At 47.5% G+C, this 18,176-nt stretch overlaps 1 protein-coding gene across 1 annotated transcript in view; it reads left to right on the top strand.

Annotated features, from left to right (window-relative positions):
* Nucleotides 1-18,176, top strand: part of CORO1C (coronin 1C) — a 513,234-nt gene that overhangs the window by 403,143 nt on the left and 91,915 nt on the right. The window lies entirely within an intron of this gene.

Here is an 18,176-nt window from a genome sequence, read left to right on the forward strand (position 1 = left end):
AGGCAATGGCTGGTGGCCCCAAAGAAACCTAATGGTTCAACATGTGCAGTGGCCACGGCCGAAGGCTATGGCTGTTGTGCCCCAATGAAACATATTGGTGTAACATGTATGTGCAGTGGCCACGGCCGAAACTATAGTATAACAAAACCCTTGAAATTCTGTGAAAAAATGTTAGTTAATTAAAGAGACATCGAGGTGAACATTTAACACAACAAAATTCAAGCAAACCCACATTAACTATTTGCCAGCTGTTGCACAACGTATGACCGCAATGATATCACAGACATCACTGATGACACCGCTAATTGCATCAGATGTGACACCTGATTATATCACTTATGGTATCATTGACATCGGACATGATCACTCATTATGTATGTTCAGATATTTGTGGGTCACTCTTGGTACATATGTTATTTCAGTGTACTTGATAGCAATAAAAACATGACATAGAACAATAGGCGGGTACACACGTATGACCCAAGTACTTGTGGAGCATCCATTTGTAGTATTTATTAAACAATTACATTTGATATATAAATATGCAATAGTTTATGAATTGTGTGTGTGTGTGTGTTTTGAATCAAGGGAATTATTCCCTTCTCCCCAAGGGGGAGTCTCCCTCTTTGAGGCTAGGGAGGCAAGCCTGTTCCTCAAAACCCTCCCTTGGGGGTCTGGGCAAGTGGGACCTCATTGGGAGAGACTCCCCCTTTGGGGACAATGACACCCGTTCCTCGAAGGAACTCCCTCAGCTGTTCCCGATGATGGCATACATGGGTCTATCTGAGGTGCCTAAAAGCAAGAAGTTCCGTTGTTGGGCTAAAGACAAAGTTGACCTATACCAGGATGATCAAGAAACATAATCTTTTCCTTTAAGGACAAACCTCCAATTCACTTCAACAAGGAGGTTTAAGAGTACACGCCAAGCCAAGAGAAGGAGAGCGACACATGCCAGCATACAATAAGGCAAAGCTAAAAGGAGGGAACAGTAGTCACCCAAAAAGGGTACAGCATTGTGAGAAACCTGAGGGCGTCCTCACATTTGCTGCCCTGGGAACCTCTGCCCAGATGACCAGGCAAAAGCCATCGATGTTGGACCCCGACCCTGAAGGTGTACAAGCGAGGGAAGACCACCTGGGTGGAGGGTTCCTGGGGATTGAGGAGTGGGTGCTGGACGGTGAGACATGGTATTCCCTCTTTCCTACTGATGACAAACCCTACCCTCCACCTACCTTTGTAGGTTATTGTCAACTCTATTCGGTCTCCCCTCATACATTTCAACTAAATACTGAGACACCAATAACACCACTTTGTTACCCGGACGAAGAAGATGATTCTACAACACCACTTTAAAGGTCTGGCATGTTCCAGTAATAGGACTACTGAAGGTCAGGCAAAGGACTTTCACCAGCAGCCCCTTATTTATTTTTTATTTATTTATTTGAATTTATAAAGCGCGCAGAACTGCCCTGAGGCATCGTGGCGCTGTTACAGTAGGCTCATGCTTAAACATAGGTATAGAGTAACAGTCAGTTACAAAAGTACATTGATACGTGCTACGGGACCGGGAGGGTCAAAGAGTTAGGCTTTGCTGAGGTTACAGTGCAAGCATAACTGTGCATATTTAAACATAGGTATATAGTAACAGTCGGTTTCAATAGTAGGTATTAACTTGTATGAGACTGAGAGGGTAAAGGAGTTAAACTTTGCTGAGGTAACAGTGCAGGCATAACTATGCGTATTTCAGCATTAGCGGAAAAGGAGTGTTTTTAGGTTTTTGCAAAAGGTGGTGTATGATTTTTCATTCCTTAGTGAAGTTGGTAGGGCATTCCAATTCTTGGGTGCGAGGTGTTGGAAGCTAGATCCTCCGGCTCTAGATCTTTTGAACGTGGGAACATAGATCTGGTTGGCACGGTGGGCTCTCGTGGGTCTGTTAGAGGCGTTGAGGGTGATTCTTTCTGCGAGATATGGTTGTGCATCTAGTGTGAGGCATCTGTGTGTGATGGCCATGGCTTTAAAGAGTATGCGCTCCTTAACTGGTAGCCAGTGGGCCTCTTTCCTTGCTTGGGAGATGTGTTCCCTTTTGGGGATGGTCAGCGCTGCCCTGAGCGCGTTGTTTTGCATAATTTGGAGTTTTTTTATGTTGTTGACAGAGGTGCCTAGAAAGAGAACATTGCAATAGTCCAGCTTGGTACCTATTGTGGCTCTGGTGATGGATAGGCAGTTATTGGTGGAGAGAAAAGGCTCGACTGTGTTGATCACCTTGGTGGTGAGCGCTGAGGAGGATGCTACGGCGGTGACCTGGCGGGACATGGATAGTGAAGCGTTTAGGTGAACACCTAAGGTTTTGACAGTCTTGGAGACTGTGATGGTGGAGTTGTCTATGTTGAAGGATTTATATTGTGGGGGGAGTTTGTTGAGAGTTTTGCTGGTCCCTATTATGCGGATTTCAGTTTTATCCCTGTTTAAGCAGAGGCCGTTGGCAGCCATCCAAGTCTGGATGGCTGTGTAGATTTTGGTTAGGGCTGCCATGTCTTCTTCATAAGTACCAGTTAGCAGGAGTAATACCTGAGTATCATCCGCGTAGGTGGTGTACGCTATGTTGCGAGAGTCGGGATCATTGAAGAGTGGAAGGGTAAATATATTGTAAAGAGTAGGTGCGGTGCATGAGCCCTGGGGAACGCCGCAGTGGATGATAGTCGGGGTTGCTGAGGCAGTGTCTGAAAAGACCTTCATGAGTCTTCCGTTTAGAAACGGGGCCACCCAGACGATAGCTTCGGGGGAGAAGTGTGCTTTATTTTTTAGGTGTAGGCCTAGGATATCATGGTTAACAAGGTCAAAGGCAGCGGACAGATCCAATAGGAGGAGTGTGGGTTTGCCTTTGTCCATGATGTCTCCAAGTTGTATTTTTAGATCGAGTAGGGCTGACTCTGTTCCGTGACCTGGTCGGAAGCCTGACTGTCTTTTGCCTAGGATGTGGTTGGTTTCAAGATATTCCTGGATTTGTGTGTAGGCAACCTTATCCAGGATTTTGAGCAGGAAAGGCATGGTGGTAATGGGCCTATAGTTATTAGGCACTTCTGGGTCAAGAGAAGTTTTTTTTAGAAGAGGGCGTACCCAAGCTTCTTTGAGGCTGTCTGGAACTGTGTTGGCATTGAATGAAGCATTAATGAAGGTTTTGAGGAAGGGGGCGAATGTTCAGTGCAGTATTTAATCCGACTGGCTGGGCATGGATCTCCTTTGCAGTTAGATGGTTTGATCTTGTTCCTTATCTCAATAACTTCATGTTCTGTAACTTCCCTGAATTTGAAAGGGGTTGTGGGGATTGTGGGGGTTTTGGAGGAAGGGGGCTCTGAGTTGGTGGTGGGTAGGTGGTTGGTAGTGGTGGTAGATTTGAGGTGCTGAGATAGGTTTTTGTGGTGCTCCTTGATTTTGGCTTGTAAGAGTTCAATTTTATTCAAGAGTGCAGATTGAATGGAGTTGCACCAGGTTTGGTCTTTAACAATATCTTGTGATTTGGTAGCTGGTGTGGTGAGTTCTTTAAAGATGGAGAAGAGTTATTTGGATTCGGAGCTTGCCTTCACAATTCTTTCATTATAGGAGGCTGACTTGGCTGTGATTATAGCTTTTTTGTATTGGGAGTTGATTTTTTTTGTAGGAAGATGGGGTGGCTGGGGATGGGGATTTCTGCCAGGTGTTCAATGCTTTTCTTTTCTGGGAGCAGAGCTCTTTAAGTTCAGTGGAGAACCATGTGTTTCACTGTTTTGGCTTTTTTATTCTGTAGAGGGGCAATAGTGTCAATGGCAATGGTTAAGGTGCTCTTATAGATGTCTGCTAGCTCTGACGTGAATGGTGTGGTGGTCTGACCATGGGGTTGGGGTGTTGGAGCTGACGTCGATTTGGCCACATGTGTGTATAAAAGGGTGTGAGCAATGTAAAGCAGGAGAGCAGAGAACCACTGAAGTAGAGAGCAACAATGAAGTTGGAGGCAGCAGTAGAAGTCTTAAACAAGAATGCGAGTCGAGTTGCTGGTGGGAACTGCTGGAGACTGTTCTGTGAGGCAGAGTGTGCAGCTACAATGAACCCTCTGGTATTTGGGTTGTGTCCCATGAGTTGTGCTGGAGCAGGAGCTCCCTTATGCAGAGTTGGTAGAGCGAGAAGCGGTACTGGCCGAGGCCATCCCAATTAGCCCCCCCCCTTAAACCCTGCCAAAAGAGTGTTTGTTCTCGCTGGGTGTTGTGGGAACGTCAGAGGGTCAGAAGGGCCTGCTGGAGAATCCTGAAGTCAGAGACAGAGTCCCAGGTGACACGTGTAGAGCGCAGAGACAAGCGCAGACACCAGTGAGCTAATTGTATCAAACGCTGTGTTGTCTCATACGTGCTCGCTCGGAACTGAAAGCTGATTATTGAAAGTGTTCAAAATAGAAAAGAGTGACCTTGAACAGCAACAGAGTAGCAACCCATTGTCTAATCAATTAACTGACTTTACCGACGAGTATTTTGCAAAGTGATTTGTTCTTTGACGACAAAGCTGAATCTTTGTATCTAATATTGTCTGGGGGTAAAGAGTAAGAACTTCATCGTTTTCCTGAGAGGAGCTTTAAAGGTACTTAAATAAGAAGAGGTTGGAAAATGTAATGGGCAAGTTGAAAATGGTTAAACCTGCATTGTTTCAAGCCAAGTGTGTTGTGCAACAGGCATTGCCTCAAGCCAAGTACAAGTGAACTATATATTGAATATCTAGCTGAGCTGAAACTTATAAATAAGCATATTGAACACCAAACTAAATGGAAAGTACTATTTGAATAAGAACAGGGAATATTGCATAGCAAATTAACATTTCAGTTAAACAGACCTGTGGCATGTTAAACTGTGCTAAAATGTAGGCTACACTGTGGGGAAAAAAAAAGTATATGGAACATTGAACAAACACTCAAGTCTTTTTACAATCAGTGTGGGGAAGAACCATAAGTCTATGGTAGAGCAAAAGACTGATCCAGTACATGCAAGTGTGAAAAGTCAGAAGCTCGAGGCAGATGAGCCTGAAAAGGAGCCAAACAAGGCTAAGGGAACTCATTGTTGCGTGACCTGTGATGGATGGATGGATGGACCGTGTGGTCTGATAACTGCGCCTAGACCAGAGAGCCCCAAATGTTGAAAAGTAAAGGACATTGGAAATGAGCCACAAAGAAATGTGAAAACAATTGGTCTGAATAAGTGTGGCAGTGAAATCCTGGGGGAGGGAATCCTTGGAGTTGAAATAACTGGGAAGCTCTGTCTGGTGCAAAGGGACCTCAAGACCTCCTTTTTGTATGAACAGAACTGCATTGAACCTGGGGAAGGGGACCACAAGATCTGGTGAGACATTGTTGAAACAAGCAACTATTGCAGCTGCGTTCAACTTGGGATAGGGAAATCAAGGAGAACTTTGAATTAACAGATGAGACTTTTCTTTTGAACACTATTGTGTTTGCTAAAAAGAATTCCTCACTGTTATTTTTAGATGTGAGAGCAAGCATATGTTTTTTGACAGACCGACCTTTGATTTGGACTTACAGGCACATACTTCCCTTAGGTTTATTTAGGCAGACAAAATCTCTACCTTAGTTATAGGGCAAGTTAGGCCTTGCACCAACCAGATAATCAAATAAAACACTTCTTTGAATGTGAAATCTATTGTCTGTGTCATCTCTTTATACCATGCCTGTCTCACAACATCCAAGGAAATACAGCACCGAAGAATAATCAAGGCCAAACAGTCTGAATCAAGAAAAGCTCATGAAGACACTTGGAGGACAACCTCTAAAGATAAGTGAAAACCCAAAGACATTGTTAAGGAGTTGCACGCCTGGATACAGGAGGTGACCAGAGACTATCTCAAAATAGTACATTAATAGAAACCTTTTAAAGTTAAAGCAAAACACTGCCTGATCAGTAGAAGGGAGTCATTCTCCTGATGTTACGTTGAGTAGTGGTAGGGCCAGTTCTTTCTACTAACTTCCCAAGGCACACTGACTGCATGGACTTGATGTTTGTAAGAGAATCGCAGGATTCAGCATGTTATGGGCTACAGTGCTTGTTATATGGCTTTGCAGGGAAGCCTTGTCAGCTTCCAAGATAATATATTAACTCAAAGCATCAGAATCATTAAAGTGGAACATTAATTGGTGAACTCTGTATCTGTCTCTTAAATATGTTTTCATTCTCCATCTGTTGGAAATAAAACCAAGCTCCCCCACACACGTCAGTATAGCTCAGTTGCAACGGCCTAGTCCTGGAAGTAAGACGACGCAGAGCAACACGGTTTGAATCCCGGGTCTGCGCTTAGAAACCTCTTCGTTATTAAGCGTATTATAGAAAAACAATTATAATTCATTATAATTGATCCATTGGGGCCATAACAGGAGTATAATTGGAAATAAAATCATTTATCTCGACCTTGATCAGGATTTACATGTGTAAATGTTATCCAGTGTTAACCAGGAGTCCTGTACTGGTGGCTAACAGGTGAATTTAGCAGTAATACCAATGGTAGCTGCTGGATTGGTTGGTAATCACCTTGGGACAAATTTAGAGGCCAGAGTGAAGCAAGGGTCTCAACATTGTGTCCTGATGCTATCAGCTGGTCCAGGCCGCCACTATGGGTATTATTGTAATTGGTACTCTGGGCTGAGCCCCAACTTGCCAATTCTTTCTTTATTTATTTTTTTGAAACAATGTACTTAACATGGCGTGTCTGAGTCAGTGGTTATAGAAATGGAAGATGGGCTCAAGGTAGAACCTGTCTTGCATTACTCTGACCAGGGAGGCAGTGTCAGGGAAGAACCAGGAACAGAGGGCAAAGGACCAGGTAAGTGAGTGAGGATTTGAGGAGGCAGGGAAAATGTTCAGAGGGAGGGGGGATAGCTGCTGATGGAGCAGGTGCGGTAGGTGGTGGGAAAAGGGCACTGGAGGCAATATAACATGGTGGACCTGTGGGGGTGTAAGGGGTGGAGGTGCCAGGTTTGCGATGGAACGCATCCTTATAATGTTACACTCGGTCCGCGTTTCTGACATCGTGATTGACTGGCACCTTCTCCCCTGGTGCTAATCCATAGTTATCTGGATAGAAAATTCTCCAAGCATCATATAAACCTGAATGTTCGATAAGTCTAAGTAATGCTTTGTTAGCTTTACTGGAAGGCATTTTTCATTGTGATTCCTACCCAAAGCCAAATGGTGAGCATATTGGAAACGGTGAGGTATGTTAGTTGAATATTTCTGTAGGGTTATCTAGATTGTGCAGATCTGATTCGTATACATTTAAAATGTGACACATCTGTCCATAAATACAAACATCATACAAAATCCACCAACCTTTCTCATCTATCTGTAAATTATTGATGTTCTAAGGCTTTTATAGTGCACCAAATTGCCACTATAGACGTCTAAGAGCGCCAAGGCTTGTATTCAAAACCTTCCTGTTCAAAATAGAAAAACTTCCCGTGCATCTACTGTAGAATAAAATATACCATCAACCCCCCTCCTTAAGTGTCAGAAATTCACTGTCTCCTATATGCATCCAACAGAAATGTCAACTTTTATAAGCATGCAACCACCTTTTAATTGGCTTTCCCAATCATTTAATGTTCCAAGTAAAAAACCTGAAAATTAGCTATATCAACAGGACATGAAGCAAATTGTACTACTTAATTGAAGCAAAAATGAAGTAAAATATTCTGAATTGTTGAATCCACACTTGCAGGTTAGAAAATAGGAAAGCAAGGCACATAAAAATATTGACAAAGATATACGCATCTGTTGGAGATATTCTAATCCATGGCTAAATACAGATTGTACTAGACATATTATAAGAATTAATCTGAGTGGTGTTTGAATTAGATTAACTACACAGCCACAGCACCCATCTAAAAATGATTCCTACATAGGAGCTTAAGGTCTCTTCTACACGCTGCGCATACACACAAGTTATAAACTAAGGAATAAGAATAATCCTTTTGCGAGACAAATCAATCTATTGAAGAATGTAATCCCCAGTCAGGTCGACTAGTGGGACAGAGAATTGTCACTATGTGCAGATACATCCTATGTATTTTCCAGGAGAGTCGAAGTGGTAAAATAGCAGGTTAAGATACCCTTTTGCCAAAACATAAGCAATGAACAGAGAACCTAAAACGCACCAGTAAATCAAGTTTTTGAAGCCTGATGTACAGGATCCGTCTTTCTGCTGAGTGGGACAGAGGTATACATTATGTCACGCCTGGATCCATTAAAAATGTACAATGATCCTCTGCATCAGGAAGACTCCTGTTCGATTATTCAATGTCACTTTAAATGGACCTGGGTGAAACAAACCAAAACGTGCACTAAGATGTATCCTTTATTTCTTTCTGCCATGTTTTTGGGTACATCTTAAGTAAATTCCTGGACTTATTTTAGCTGGCCTATTTTTGTAGCTTTATTAAGTACAAGCATAAGCCATGTGTGCTCGAGAAATAAAAGGTTTATTGCTATTGGCTTGGTGTTGATGGTCATGTACTACTTTTGATGGATCCAGCTGATGTGATCTCTGTACACTTCACTTTAAGCCAAGGGGAATCTTTAGAATCTTAATTGAGGAAGAATCTGATGGAATAACTAACCCCTGCTCCTTGCTGTATTCCATAAATGCAAAGATTGCCACAAGTTCTCCAGCATGGGGTCTGTCATGAATTCACATGCTCATGAATATTCCCAGTCGCCAGGCTGAGAATCCTTGGTTAAAAAACAGTTTCACTTAAACTGTTTTCTCGTCTAAACAAATCACTGTGCTCTGGGTCATACTACCCCCATCCAATGACAGTCCTCTCCCTAAGCCCCTCCTCTGGCAGTCATCTTCAGATTTTTACTGAACGCTTCAGTGTTGGGAGTCCACCAGTTTGCTCTCTGGGCTATTGTACGTTTTTGTTGTGTTTTCGAAGGGAAAACGTACTATTTTCTTTTAAAAGAAGCCTGTGTGCTCTTTTCTTCATCTGCCGACAGCGGTGCCACGTTGTCTGTGATGTTCCGCGCCCCTTAAGGGCGAAGATCCCCTCGCCACGGTCCCAAGTGGAAGCGTTTCACTACATGGTGCCAGTCACAGAAGATTACCGCTCTGAGGGTCCCAGCCACACAGATCCTTCCGTACTTACTTTTCTTGGCCAAGGCCAGACCGGCGCATGCCTCCTTCAAGGTACATCTGGCGGCTATCTCCCGCTACACCAGATCACCAGGAAGATCTTCACTTTGGTCCCACCGACTTGTCAAGGAGTTTCTAGAAGGACTTTTCAGATCTTTTCCGCCAGTGAAGGCTCCTGCCCCGACTTGGGAAGTCAACGTGGTTCTGACGAGGCCCCTGGGGGGGGGGCTCTTCGAGCCTTTGCATCAGGCCCCACTCAAGTGTCTCTCGTAGAAAATGGCTTTCCTTGTGGCCATCACCTCTGCCAGAAGGGTAGGTGAGATCCAGGCCCTATACTGCAAGCAACCGTACCTGACTTTTCACGAATCGAGGCTGGTGCTGTGTGCGCACCCCTCTTTCATGCCGAAGGTTCTGCCGGAAAACCACCTCAACAAGCCTTTGGTGTTACCTGTTTTTTTCTGAAACCTTCGTCGCCGGCGCAAAGGGCCCTGCACTCGCTCTGATGTTGCTCGTGCTCTGAAGTTCTACTTGACACCCACAAAGAGCTTTCGGAAGACTTCACAACTGTTCGTGAACTTTGGTCCTGTGAACCATGGGAAGGCCTTGTCCAAGACTTCCATTTCAAAGTGGCTGTCAAGCTGCATCACGCACAACTTCACAAAGTTCTACTGCATCGACAGGGATTCCAGGGAGGAGTCCGGAGTCGGCCTAGTAGTGCTAAGCAACCTGTTCGCTTGAGGTGAGCTTATTCCAGAGGTAAGGTTTAATTGCTTCTGTTGAGCCTTGCCACCTCCCGTGGTTGTGTAATGTTGTACTGCTATGTATCCGTTATTCATGAGCATGTGAATCCATTCCAGACCCTGTGCTGGAGAAGGTTTAACTTACTTACCTGTAATTATTGTTCTCCAGCATGGATTCACATGCAAACCCTCCATCTGACCCCTCTGCGGCTCTTCTCGGTCATACTGCCACTTTGGGTGCTTTCCAAATCTGAAGATGGCTGCCAGAAGAGGGGCTTGGGGAGAGGACTGTCATTGGATGGGGGCCATATGACCGAGAGTACAGTAATTAGTTTAGAGGTGAAATACAGTTTTTAAGTGAAAGTGAACAATAGTTACAGGTAAGTAACTTAAACCTTCTATTCAAAAGGTTCTCACAATGATTTTAAGTCTGTGCACATTCTACCTTTTATTTATTTTTCTTCTTCTTGCTCTCCTCTGTGGAATCATCCTCCAAATCCTGGTCTCTGGTCCACCTGGGCAGAGTTTTATAGTGATTTTGTTTTGCATCGATGTGAGCCACAACGTAGAACTGGCATTGTCCGTAAATGGTTTGAGACCTCTGAATTCCTACAATATGCTCTCCATAAAAGCATCTGGTTCAGCTATTCCTGGTAGACTGTAAACCCATTTATTGTCCCTCCAAATTCTAGTCTCAAGCTTTATAACTCAATCTGGCGCAGAAGATGATGGAGTTATGAGTCACACATGGCTCTTTTCAAGATTGTACTAGTGCACCAAAAACATTCTTCTCCATAGGTTTCATGGCTGACTCGCAAGCCATTCTCACAGTGGGTGTCTCCAAGGTTTAAGTGTGATCTTTCTTCTGATCTGTTTTTCTAAGAGATCAAAAACTGAGCTGGGATGTTTCTGAGGACAGGAACTATAATGGCCAAGATGCCTAGGTGAGATTTGTTGAATAACCTGATTAATGATTTGGAGATCTTGAAATGGCCTAGCAGCTGCCCAATAATGCTGCATTAAACAAATCAGCCTGCATTAGCCATTCCCAGCGTAACATACGCCATTCTAGCAGATCTTAAAGGTCAATATCGGTCGGTAATTCATAGGGTCACTCCTGTTCCTCTTCTTAATAACGGAATTTCCACTGATTCCCTTCAAGGAAGGGGGCGTAGCCCCCTGTGACTTATTAATGGTCACCACTGATCACTTCCAGCAAGGGGGCGTAGGTCCCTGTGACTTATTCTTGGTAATTGAAAGGGCTAAACGTGTAGGTAACGGTCTTCTTTTGAAAAAGGCATATTTGTATCAGATGAAATGAGCAGTATAAGTTCCATCGATTACACCGGCCTCTAGGATGTCTTTGTAGACGTGTAATACTCCTACGTCCCGTCCCCTTTCCTCCATACTTGTGGGACATCTCCCCGTCCTGTGGGACGGGACCGGAGCACTTTGTAAAAAGCATCCACATTTTTTTCAAAAATGTGTCCCTCCTTTCTTTCCTGCGCGTGGCCCGGCACGCGGCCGTAACCCTGCCCACCTTGGCTCCGCCCCACGCATCGCCCATCAGTCCTTTTCTCCGCACGATCGGGGCCGGACGCACTTGCATCCTCGGAAGATATTCTCCCCTGTTTTCCTCTCTGGCTCTCGCTAGCGTTCGTTTACTAGTCTATGTCTTTTAAACTAGATTTTCCAGACTGTTCATCGTGTCACCGTCGCTTCGCGAGGGCGGATCCCCCATCCTTTTTGTTTAGAGTGTTTGGGTCCGGAACACCGTTGGGACTCCTGTTTTTACTGTGACTCCCTTTCAGTCCGGGCACTTGAACGTCGGTTGGAGCGGTGGGAGGAGGTGTTCGGACAAACTCCTCCTTCTCATTTTCAGGCGTTCATCGACGAGAAGAAGAAACGCCCGGTAAGTTCTTTACTTTTCAGAGCACCCCGACCGGGGGATACCTTCCCAGGTTCCTCTCGGGCCGGGAGGGGCGTTGATCGCTCTGTTACTGGGGTTCGCCCTGAGGTGCCTGTCGGGCCTAATAATTCTACCAGAGTTTTCTCCGAGGGTCTCCGTAAGGGGCCTGTGTACACCGGAGTATGCTCCGAGGCCCCTCCTGTGGGGGCTGTTTGTAGGCCCAGTAGTCGTGGGGTACCAGAGCTTGCTCTGAGGCCTCTTTCGGCTTCCCTCAAAAACAAAACCGGGGTGCGCCCCGAGGCCTTGGCTGGGTTTGTGGTTACTGAACGGATGTTTGAGGCCCGTGCCATTAAGGCTTTTACCGGGCCTATGTCCGAGGTCCCTCGTACAGAGGCTAAGGCTACCAACAGTTCTGAAGGGCCGGGCAAGGCCCTGTCAGTGAAAGCGGTTGCTCACCGTTCCCGCTCTTGTGGTGACACCGGATCTGTTGAGGGGGAAAAGAAGAAAGGTTCTTCTTTTACCGGCAGTGCCGAGGTCCTTCCTTTGAAGGCTCAGTTGGCGGTTGGTATGTCGCAGAAACGTACCGGGTCTGCCGAGGTTCCTTATGTTAAGGCTAAAATTAAGACCCCTGACCCATCGACGGGGACCCCTGCCTCACTTCCTCACGTGCCGCAGTTCCCCTCAGATGAGGACAAAATGGCAGCCGTTCCCGCCACGACCACGGTGGCCATTTTAGGTACTACCCCTATAACTACGCCATCGGCCCCTGGTGTAGGGTTCGGTCCTTTGGGTGAACCTAAGGTCCCTTGTGCGCATCCTTGCTGGCCGGTTTATGGTTGGAACGCCTGGATGCCTCTTCCGCACAATGTTTCTTTGCCCGCGGGAGCGGCTCCCTTGATTTATGTGGATATGTCGGTGGAGGGGCCGGTGTGGCACCCTTCTCCGTTACATCCCCGGATTTGTCCACCTCATGAGAGGCCTCCTCAGGTTCCGAAACAATCTCCTGAGGATGCCTTTTTCGGTAAATTTCAAGCGCTTATGCGCACCGACCCCATGAGGGAATATTTCAAAGGGCTTTTCAAGGAGATATGTCCACCTGCGCCTCCGGCTCCACCTGTTCCTCCGGTGGTTCCGCCGGCGCCTCCCTTGCCCGTGGTGCCTCCCCCTGCTCTTCCGCCTTTGCCACCATTGTCCCCAGTGGACAAGGCAGTGCCTGACACGGCTCAGCAGGTTCCTGACCTGTCAGATGACCCTCAAGGCGATCAGGACAACGAGGACCTTCCCCGCTCTATCAGAGCTTTCCATGATCGGGTGCTGGACATGAGTTTCTTAGATGTTCCGGTGCTCGAGGCACCCGCTCCGCAGGCGGGCGTGCTTTCTGGGGCGTTCACCTTGTCTCCCTTGGAGCGTACCGGCCTGTTCCTGCAGAAGGACGTTCTGGCCGAGGTCCGAAGAGTCTGGGAAAAGCCACACTCGGGACTTTTTGTCAATAAAAAGATTGACGCGAGGTACAGGCTGCATTCTTCGGAAGAAGTGGCCTTGTCGTCTTGTCCGCCTCCCTCCTCCACAGTGGTGGCTGCGGCTACGTTGCAATCCAGACCTGCAGCATCCTCTTCCGCGACGGCTACTCAGGTCTTGGGAAAGGAGGACAAGCTCCTGGACTCCCTAGGGAGGAAAATCCTTGCCATTCGGCCTTGCAGCTCAGGCAGGCCAATGCAGAATTGATTTTGCTGGGAGCTAACATGTGGATGTGGAAAGGTCTGTCAGAGTTTGAGGAGCACATTCCGGTCGAGAAGTTGGAAGATTTCAGAGGGGGCCTTTCCGATGCCAGGGTCTTGGCCCAGGATCTCCTGGAGGCTGCGGCTCATCACGTAGACACCTCGGCTCGGGCCTGATGCTTGGGGTTGATAACTCGCGGCAAGCGTGGCTGCATGCCAGTAAGTTTTCGAAGGAAGTGCAAGACAAGGTACTGGGCCTTCCATTCGATGGTAAGGAGCTTTTTCACTCTTCTACTGATGTAGAGCTCACCAAAACCAAGGATAGCACTCAGACGGCTAAATCATTGTCTGTTCTGGTTAAAGCTCCTTTAAAATCCCAGAGACCGTTGTCGCAAAGTCGACCTTTCCTCTGGTTTTAGGGGCTTCCTCGACCGCAAATCTCGCAGAGTGTAGACAACAGCGGGGAATAACCGCCGTAGACCACAGCGTACGCGGTTTTTCTCCCGCTCCTCAGCCTCCTCATCAGGTTCAGGTGGCACCGCCACCGATAAGCCTGCCAAATGAGGGTTTTCCGTGCTCGCACGAGACCCCGTTGGGAGGACGCATTGCGTCTCATTGGGAGGCGTGGCAGACCATCACAGAAGACAGATGGGTCTTGTCAGTCGCTCGAGTGGGCTTCCGCTTACCTTTACCTCCTACCCCACCCCTCAACCCTCCTTTTCAGCTGTCGATCTCACCCTCCCTCAAGGCCGAGGTTCAGAAACTTCTGCACCTTAGAGCTGTGGAACCCGTTCCCCTCGGGGAGCGAGGGGAGGGCTTCTACTCCCGGCTGTTTACGGTGCCCAAACCCAACCAGGCTGGCCTGTGCACCATCCTAGACCTTTCCCAGTTCAACCTTTTCCTACCCCAAGAGAAATTCAAGATGATCACGCCCGGCCAGATACCTTCCTCTTTGCAGATGGGCGATTGGCTCAGCGTGGTGGATCTTCAGGATGCGTACATGCATACCCTGATTTGGAATCCACACAGGAGATACCTCCGCTTCTCTTTGGGAGAGGAGCACTTCCAGTTTCGGGTGCTTCCTTTTGGCCTCAGCTCGGCGCTGCGTGTCTTCACGAAGATGATGTTGGTAATTGCGGCCTATCTTCGTCTCCAGGGTATCCATGTGTATCCCTATTTGGACGACTGGCTCTTACGCAGCCCTTGTCCGTTGGCAGCAGCGGGCAACCTCCAGTCTCTCCTTCAGCTCCTGTTCCATCTTGGGCTGTCGGTGAACTGGCGGAAATCCTCCATGACGGTCTCACAGGACCTGACTTTCCTGGGTTTTCATTGGAACACGATCGACTGCCGAGTGTATCTGACCGGGGACAGAATAGCGGATCTGTTGGCCACTTGTCAGATGTTTGCGCAGTCGGAGAGTATGTCGGCCTGGTGGTTCCAGAGGCTTCTGGGCCTCATGGCCTCGTGTGTACTGGCTCTTCCTCTTGCTCGTCTCAAAATGAGACGGACCCAGATGGCTCTTCGGAGTTCCTGGCGTCAGGCTGTGGACCCGGATTCCAAGCGGATAATGATTCCGGATTCCATGAGAGTGGACCTGGACTGGTGGTCATCTCTCAGCAACCTGTCAGTGGGCGTGGGGTTTCAGGACCCAGCCCCCATGGTGACGATCACGACGGACTCCTCCCTTTTGGGGTGGGGTGCAACGTTAGATCTTCTTCAGGTCTCTGACCTCTGGTCGCCTCAGGACAAGCTCCTGCACATAAACCATTTGGAGCTTCTGGCGATCTTTCTGGCGCTCAAGGCGTTCAGACCGCTCATTGTCAACAAGGTGGTCCGCATAAGAACCGACAATGTGGTATCAATGTATTACATAAACAAGCAAGGGGGAACGAAGTCTCCCCCTCTCGTGGACCTGTCCATCCAGATTTGGGAGTGGGCCGTGCTTCATGGGGTCTGGCTGCTTGCAGTGCACATCCCGGGCCAGCTGAATGTCACAGCGGATGCCCTCAGCCGGCGGACAGTGGTCAGCTACGAGTGGGAGTTGAAGGCGGAGATCCTCTCATGGATTTTCGCGCGTTGGGGCACACCGGAGGTGGACCTCTTCACCACAGCGGTAAACAAGAAGCTTCCTCAGTACGCCTCCAGAGGGGGGTTGGGAGCCTCCTCTCTGGGGGATGCTCTCGAGATTCCATGGCACAACATGAGAGCTTACGCCTTCCCGCCTCTGCCCCTAGTTCATCGAACAATTTGGAAGTTTAAGAACTCTGTGAACTGTTTTCTTCTACTGATAGTCCCGTGGTGGCCGGCCAGGTTCTGGTTCTCAGAACTTCAACACCTGTCGGTGTATCCGCCGATCAGATTACCAGTAACTCCCGATCTTCTCCACCAAGGGGAACAACAAGATGTGGCACCCCTCCCCACAATCGCTCAGCTTGGCGGCATGGTGCCTGAGTTCAAGTCTTTAGAGCATTTGAGTTTGTCTGCGGATAACATGCGCATTATCCAGGCAGCCAGGAAACCCTCGACCAGATCTCAATACAAGAGTAAATGGCTCAGGTTCTGTCATTGGTGTTTGGAGAAAGAGTTGGATCCGAGGGTGGCAACGATTGACACGGTGCTGTCCTTCGTATCCTCCCTAGCAGAGTCAGGGGTTCATGTTCTGTCTTGCAGGACTTATCTCTCAGCGGTTTCCGCTTACCTTTCTACAGACCTGTGTTCTTATTCTTCTAACTAACCCAGTGGTGAAGAGACATTTTGCTGGCTTGACACACCTCTACCCTCCGGTTCGTAGTCCGCACCCGCCTTGGGATCTAAATGTAGTCCTGACGGCGCTGTGCCATAAACACTTTGAGCCAATGGCTACGGTTGACCTAAAGTACGTGTCCTGGAAAGTGTCCTTTCTGGTCGTCGTTACGTCAGCGAGGAGAGTGAGTGAGCTCCAGGCATTGTCGGTGGAGCATCCTTTCTTGGTCTTTAACAAGGACAAGGTAGTCCTTCGGACAAACCCGGCTTTCCTACCGAAGGTAGTGACCGAATTCCATCTGAATCAGTCGATCTCCCTTCCGGTCTTTTTTCCGAACCCTGCCTCGGAGGCTGAAAGGGTTCTACACTGTCTTGACGTCCGAAGAGCTCTTAAATTCTACCTGGACAGGACTTCTGAGCTTCGGAGTTCTTCTCAACTTTTTGTGACCTTCGGTAACCCTCAGGGCAGGCCGGCGTCTAAGGCATCTATTTCCAGATGGATTGCCGCCTGTATCACAGAGTCTTTCACCGTCCAAAAGCTGAAACCTCCTAAAGGTATCCATGCACACCTGGTGCGGGGCAAGGCAGCCGCGGTTGCTTTTCAGAAATATGTTCCCTGGGAGTCCATCGCTAAAGCAGCTACTTGGGCCTCCCCATCTGCTTTCTGTAAGCATTACTGCCTCAATATGAGCTCTAGAGCTGATGCTCAGTTTGGTCAGGCTGTGCTAAAGAACCTGTTTCAGTAAGGGGTTTTTCCATCCACCCATAGTTCATGTAAGGAGTGCTTGGGAATCTCCCACAAGTATGGAGGAAAGGGGACGGGACATAGGAGTATTACCAGGTTACTCACCGTAGTGACCACCTTACTCCTAGTACATAGTCCCCTTTCCTCCATACACCCGCCCGCCGTCCCCTCTAATAAGGTTCCTCTGTTATTGCTAATGGGTCTTGGACCCTGCGATAGAAAAGGACTGATGGGCGATGCGTGGGGCGGAGCCAAGGTGGGCGGGGTTACGGCCGCGTGCAGGGCCCCGCGCAGGAAAGAGAGGAGGGACACATTTTTGAGAAAAATTTGGATGCTTTTTACAAAGTGCTCTGGTGCCGTCCCACAGGACGGAGAGATGTCCCACAAGTATGGAGGAAAGGGGACTATGGACTAGGCGTAAGGTGGTCACTACGGTGAGTAACCTGGTAATTGCCAATCTTGTTCCATTGCAGAGTCCCCGTGATGGCATAAGATTGCATAGTAGCATAATTACAGCACCTACTTTCAGTTTTAGCTTGTGAGGAGGCATTCATCTTACAGCATTTCACGCTTTAGAGACTGAAACATTTAACCAGTAATTAACTGTTGACACTGGAATCGCTGTGTCCTGTGTGAAGAGAAGTAGGGGGGAAGAACTAACTTGAAATTATTCCGAATGTTTGCGATAGTGGAAGGTGAAGGTGACCGCGTAGAGCCTTGATCATTCTGTTTGTTAAAATGATAACCGTTGTTGAATTGGAATGGCACACAGAGGTGCAGTTTGCCAATTGGACAGCAGAGGGCAACCTAAGACTGATGAATTGCATCAGCTGAGTACAGAAACGCACCCAAGCATTTTATATATATTTAGATGGTTAGAAAATTCAGATAGAAAATTCAGATATTAGCTTATGATCTTAAACCTCAACCCTTCTCCTCCTTCAGAACAAGCACTACAAGCTGATAATGTCACATTAGTATGAATTTGTTAATGCTGCCCCACCCGCCCCTTCTGTTCGCCTTGAGAACCAATTTCGGTTCAGAAAAAGTCTTAACACTGGATAACGAAGCACATGATTTAAGGACAAGGAGCTGGGGCTTAAAATGGCAGCCAATCAAGCACCTATTTGGAAGGTGCATCATTGGTTGTGAAGCACAGCAGATTT

The sequence above is a fragment of the Ambystoma mexicanum genome, chromosome 10, assembly GCF_040938575.1.
Source record: "Ambystoma mexicanum isolate Mex_15411 chromosome 10, UKY_AmexF1_1, whole genome shotgun sequence".
Taxonomy (NCBI): domain Eukaryota; kingdom Metazoa; phylum Chordata; class Amphibia; order Caudata; family Ambystomatidae; genus Ambystoma; species Ambystoma mexicanum.